The 6,000-nt window shown below is 42.4% G+C and overlaps 1 protein-coding gene across 3 annotated transcripts in view; it reads left to right on the top strand.

The window, feature by feature from the left end:
- Positions 1–4,476: 4,476 nt before the first annotated feature.
- The window catches only part of DNAJC24 (DnaJ heat shock protein family (Hsp40) member C24), a 31,615-nt gene continuing 30,091 nt past the window's right edge, over positions 4,477–6,000 (top strand). Inside the window, exon 1 of one of the 3 annotated variants that reach the window (XM_082058948.1) lies at positions 4,477–4,518. The gene's annotated coding sequence lies outside the window, so the exon portion shown is untranslated. The other 2 variants (XM_082058949.1, XM_082058950.1) reach the window with 2 other exon arrangements.

Raw genomic sequence — 6,000 nt, 5'->3', positions numbered from 1 at the left:
AATTAGTTTGCTTTTTTAATCTTGCACAGACAAAACAATTGCTCCCAAGAGACAGAATTCAGAATTTGCACTTACACCGTTCTTTTGAGTCAGCTGTCTACTACAGCTCTGACAGGAAACTTGGGCCACTGTACTGACTTAAACAGTCCAAATGAAAACAGTACCCTGAAGGGGTATTAGTGAGATCCCATAGTGAAATAACGTACTATTAAATGCTACATTAAAAAGTTGGAAAAATGAAGAATACCAAAAAAAAAGCATTTAAGACAAAATATATACTTGTGCATTACTTAATATCTTAAATTTATCAAAACCAAATAAATACTCAGTGCTTGTTTATGTCTATATATATCAGACGTTAAACCACCACAGTTCCAGGCAAAAGGTGTAAGAAGAATTGATGGCTGGAAATAGAAGCCAGGCAAATCCAAGATTAGAATTAGGGACAATTTTTAACAGTAGGATAATTAGCTGTCGAAACAGCCTTCTCGCAAGTGAGGAATTTTCCATCTTTTAATATTGATAGTTAGATAAAACACACTGGTCTCAGAACAGTCCCATAGTTCCTAAAAATTCAAACGAGATGATCTGGCGCTTTTTTCAAGGCTTTATTCCCATGAATCCTGGTTCTTTTCAGTTACCAGACAAACCAGAAAGCAGAGAAGACTATCCTTTTGGAAAACCATTAGTTAAATAAAGAAAGAAGTGAGCTAATAGACTAATTCACATGTAGCACTTTGTATCAAGAAGAGCACTACAGTGTATTCTGTAATTTAACAAACAAAAGTGCTGTCCAGATAGGGATGCATTTGTCCAGATAGGAATGATACTAAATAACTTCGCCTTTCAACCTACAAAAAGGTGTTTGTTGCAAAAACTGTAATTTTTCCAATATTTTGGATATTCTAGATGCTAAGTAATCTGTTATTTATAAAACCTGTGCATCCCTTTTTTTGTACACACATAGGGCATTATAGAACAAATACAAACAAAAAAACCTCAAAAAAGCTTTACTACTCTGAACAACACTTTGAAAAATACCAATTGCCTACAGAAGTAAAAATGTATTTAGAAATTGAAAAGGTCTGGATGTTCCAGCAATTTCTTAAGATAATAAAATGACAAGGGGCCACTCCACCATTTGTAGTAATTTTTTATTGTATTAACATGTACACACTAGTCCAGTTAATACCTTAAATAATTCTTTTCCTATACTTCTGTGACAACACAGCACAATATTATATGACAGTTTCAAATAAAGCATCTACTACAATGTTGAATAGTCTCACAAAAATGTCTAAAGTAGCCAACCTACAAATAAATTATCTTAAGACAAGAAAAATTTTAAACATCTGTAGATGTTCGGCTTCAGTGAAATTAACAGCTCCTATACATTGTCATATAATGATTTAAGTAACTAATGAAGGCTGGTTTCCCACAGACCTGGGTCCTATACATCCCGTTCCACGACGACAGTCTCATATCCTCTCCATGACTTCATGGTCTGCCTCCTCACGTTCTAGACTTTCACGGTAAGTTCCTCACACTTGCCATGTCACTTCACCTGCTTTCAATTTGCTGTCAGAAGAGGGAAAAGCAGCAAATCCTATGGCCAGTTGGAACTATATACCGACTTACCAGCCAGTAGCTGCCAGAAACATCAGGTAGCGTTTGAGCTCAGTCTTGCCCTGGTATCTCTCCCCTACAGACCCATTTGGTTTTACCAGATCTTGAGCTGACTTGATTTTGATACCTCTAGCGAAAAAATATTATCAAATTGGCTTGAGATTGATCAATGGCTTCAAAAGTCATTGTGACCAGACAGAGTATGATTAGCCAAGACTAACCCAAACATATTATTGTGATTTCTGAAACTGGACAGCTAATTATCCTACTGTTAAAAATTGTCCCTAATTCTAATCTTGGATTTGCCTGGCTTCTATTTCCAGCCATCAATTCTTCTTACACCTTTTGCCTGGAACTGTGGTGGTTTAACATCTGATATATATAGACATAAACAAGCACTGAGTATTTATTTGGTTTTGATAAATTTAAGATATTAAGTAATGCACAAGTATATATTTTGTCTTAAATGCTTTTTTTTGGTATTCTTCATTTTTCCAACTTTTTAATGTAGCATTTAATAGTACGTTATTTCACTATGGGATCTCACTAATACCCCTTCAGGGTACTGTTTTCATTTGAACTGTTTAAGTCAGTACAGTGGCCCAAGTTTCCTGTCAGAGCTGTAGCAGACAGCTGACTCAAAAGAACAGTGTAAGTGCAAATTCTGTGTTTAAAAGAGAAACTGAGACACAAAGACTATAATACCAGACAAGGCCCAATAACCCTGCAATGATTTCATTTCATAGTTTATGCATTTTGCAGTCCATGAACACCAAACTGTTATATTAAACAATTTCCTTTTACTTCTGCACAACTGCTGAACATGCATAGAAAAGAGTATTTCACCTCCAAAATTGTTCTGCTGACTTCAGAAATAATTCCTTAACACTGATAGCTACCTTTATACTGAACAACTAATTACAGATAATTATACTATTAGATACAAATGCTCCCAATCTCTCAAATAACTCTGAGTTTAAACTATTTTACAAGCTCACTTCAGGCACCAATCATATTACAAGTTAAAATGGAAAAACTTTATATGCAACATTTAATAATTTTACACATAAAGGATAAAAACTGATATCATAAATGTATCCAGTCTGTAAGAGGATATTAGCCATTTGTGATAAAAGCACGGGTTTAATAATCAATCTCCAATATATCAGCCTATCCTTTACGATTTCCTCCCCTTTACATCATGAGTAATTGTTCACACACCAGCCCCAATCATCAGCTGAGGGGAACATATGAAGTACTGTGGCCCATTCCAAGTTATATGTGATATATGTGTTGGGCTGATCACAAGCCAAAATGAAGAAAGTAACTCCTGCAATCATACTGAAACCTTTGCCTTAGAGGTAAATTCTAATTTCAAAAGAGACTGCGTAAATTAGCTCATACTTGATATATCTCATTACTCACACTAGTGCTGCAGAAATTAACACCACATTGACAGAGGGAGCTGGAGTTTTTTCCAGGGCTGGTACTTGTACCACCCAAGTGCAATTTCCTTTTGACAACTATGGACATTCATGTTACAAGTTTGACCCCACTTAAAAAAGTGCAGAAAAGTGCAAAATACTAACGTACTGACTATTTTGTAGAGACATTGATGACCAGGATAGACAAAAATCAGACTGACGCACAGGTCTTGAGTAGTTTTGGGGATTAGATGTTTTTCTCACCTACCCTGAAAGCCTCTTGCTTCTCTACCGTCCACGTTACAATGTAAATAAATTCTCCTTGATTATTGTTCACCCCCGATTGTCCCACACCCCTCCTGCCCTGGTGGTGAATGGGAACAACACGTCAAGAACAACGTTCCCAGTTCTTCCCACCAGCGTCTGCACAGCCTGGCTGCTGCTCCATTTAAACAGTTCAAAGGGTATGAAATTGACAGAGTTGCTTTAATTCTTACACGTTGCATTACAATAGTGCCAAAGGAAGTGTGCTACACATTCAAAGGCATAGTGTGGGCTGATTTTGGACTAATATCGGGGATTTTGCTAGCTAGGATTGAATGAAATTAGAGTAGCTGAAGTTTACAGCACTAACCTAAGCTTTAAAAAAATAAAATGAAAGAAGAAACACCTGTACATCATTAAAAGTCTACTTCCTGAGCTTATATTTTTTTTTAATCACTAAGAGGATGCTCTTCCTTCCCCTTTAGGACAAATACTTTCTAGAAATAAACCATCGTCTTAACAATTTGTGAGGGAGGCAATGAGGAGGACGGACGGAGGAGCCGCCGTCGTGCCCGCGGTTTTCTCCCAAGACACCGGGGCAGCCGGGCAGGGGAACCCGACGCCGTGTGCCCACCGAATGCCGAGCCGGGCCCCGGGGCTTCCCGGTGCCGGAGCTAATCTGTGCCCCCGAGGCGAGGAGGCGGGGGAGAGCCGGCAACGCGGGAAGCCAAAATGTGCCCGGTGCGCCCCGGGTCTCCCCGCACCTGGTGGAGTCCCTGAGGGGAGAGGGAGCGCAGGGCGGCCCGGACTCCCGCGTAACGGAGGGAAGAGGCAAGGAGGCTCCCAGTGTCTTGGCACAGCTGGAAACGGAATCTCTGAGGGGAAAGTGCGAGTGCAAAGATGTCCCCACTCGCCCCGGGCCGAGAACGAGCGCTGGAGGGCGGCCGGGGCCGTTACTTACGGAGCCCGGCGTCAGTTGCGCAGCTCGAAGCGCCGCCGGTCGCCATGGAGACGGCGTCGAGCCGCGGCCACGGCTCCGCTTCCTACCGGTGCCAGCGCCACTAGTGCCCGGGCAGAAACAACCAAGGCGTCCCCGTAATCTACACGCCCCGCTGCTGCCCGCCACAGCGAGGCGTTGTTTCCCGCCGGACGAGTTATCCATGGCACCGGCCGCCTCCGTCGCCTGGCCGGTGGTGCGGGACAGGTGGGCGCTCGCTGTGGCTGCGGGGTTTGTGTGCTGGTGGGGTTGGCCGGTCCTCACGCCCCGGCCCCGCTGCTGAGGCGGCTGTAAAGCCTTCACCAGGGCATTCCGTGCTGCGCAGGCCTCCCGGGTCTCCCTCCGCGGGTCTCGCCGGGCTCCTCCCGCCGCCGAGGCCCGAGCGTCCCGGAGCTGTTGCTGTGGGTGGGTGGGTCCGCAGCGGCGCAGCCACCGCTTCGTAACGGGCTGTGGGTGGCAGCGAAGTCTCGGGCGGGGCTGGTGGTTTCGGGGGGTGGTAAAAACCCCCGTGGGTTCCCCAGGGAGAAGAGAGGGCCTGCCTGGGGAAAGGAGAGAAGCGGGAGGGAAGCGGGGGGATATGTGGTGCTGCCCCAAAGGTAGAGGGGCGACCCCCGGCAGCCGAGTGGGACCTTGTGCGGTTGGAGCTCTGGGAAGTTTGAAAACAGGACTTGTCTTCCCTCAGGAGAAAAAAAGGGTTATTTTGAAGTACGACAGGAATCGGTTTTAGTGCTGACATGGAAAGAAAAGAGCCTTTTTGTTCCTTTTAACTATATGTATATATCTATATCTATATAAATAAAAATAAACCCATGAAACTTGCAAAATTCATCCCTGCAGGGAGAGTTATTTCTTATCAGAAAGCTCACAATTAATCAGCTAGTTCAAGCTTAGGATTTCAGTATAGCTCAGAATCTGCTTGAAGCTCAAGCGTTACTGTGCTTTTCCTGACATTTAATTCTCCTGGGTGGTTGGTTTTGGCTTGGTTGGTTTGTTTGGTTTTGTGGGTCGTTTTTTTTTTCTTTGTTTGTGGGTGGGTTTTTTTGTGGTTTTTTTTGTTTGTTTGTTTTTGTTTTTTGTCGTTGTTGTGGTGGTGGTGTTTTGTTTTTATTCTGGGTCATTAGCTTGATGATAGATGGCCAGAAATAAAAGGCAAATAACTAGTTAGGTTTTGCTTACTCTGCTAACTTTATATGCTTTTATTTATTTTTGTCTGATTGTTTTTATGTTCTCTTTTACTTTAATGTTTAAAAAGTTAAGCTTTCTTACCCAGAAGGATGAAGGAGAGTCCATACTGGGAATATCGTTGTGCAAAACCTGAGCCATAATGTTTTGTCTTGTTGCTTGTATCTCATTCCAGAATTGACAAAAACGTCACACTTTTATGTACATCATTTTTTCATAAGTACAGTATTACTTCAAAATAAAAAGTGTATTTTTTAAAAGTCTATGTATAACGTAGGTAGGTTCAAAAGAGTTCAGACAGTTAAAACGCAAAATGCTTTTAAAGGAGTATGGACAGCTTCTGAAGCATGATACTGGGAGAGGAAACATAGTGTAACTTCACATATGGCAATCGATGGGGTGGAATGGCCAGGTGAATGAAGCTGGTTTTTTACACTATAGATCCTGTGTATGGGTGTAGATGTGCTTGAGGGCTGCGATCTATTTCATGATCCTGTAACTTGTCGC

The sequence above is a fragment of the Streptopelia decaocto genome (genome assembly GCF_964273445.1).
Source record: "Streptopelia decaocto genome assembly, chromosome: 7".
NCBI lineage: Eukaryota > Metazoa > Chordata > Aves > Columbiformes > Columbidae > Streptopelia > Streptopelia decaocto.
This window is presented reverse-complemented; position numbering and strand designations above follow the sequence as displayed.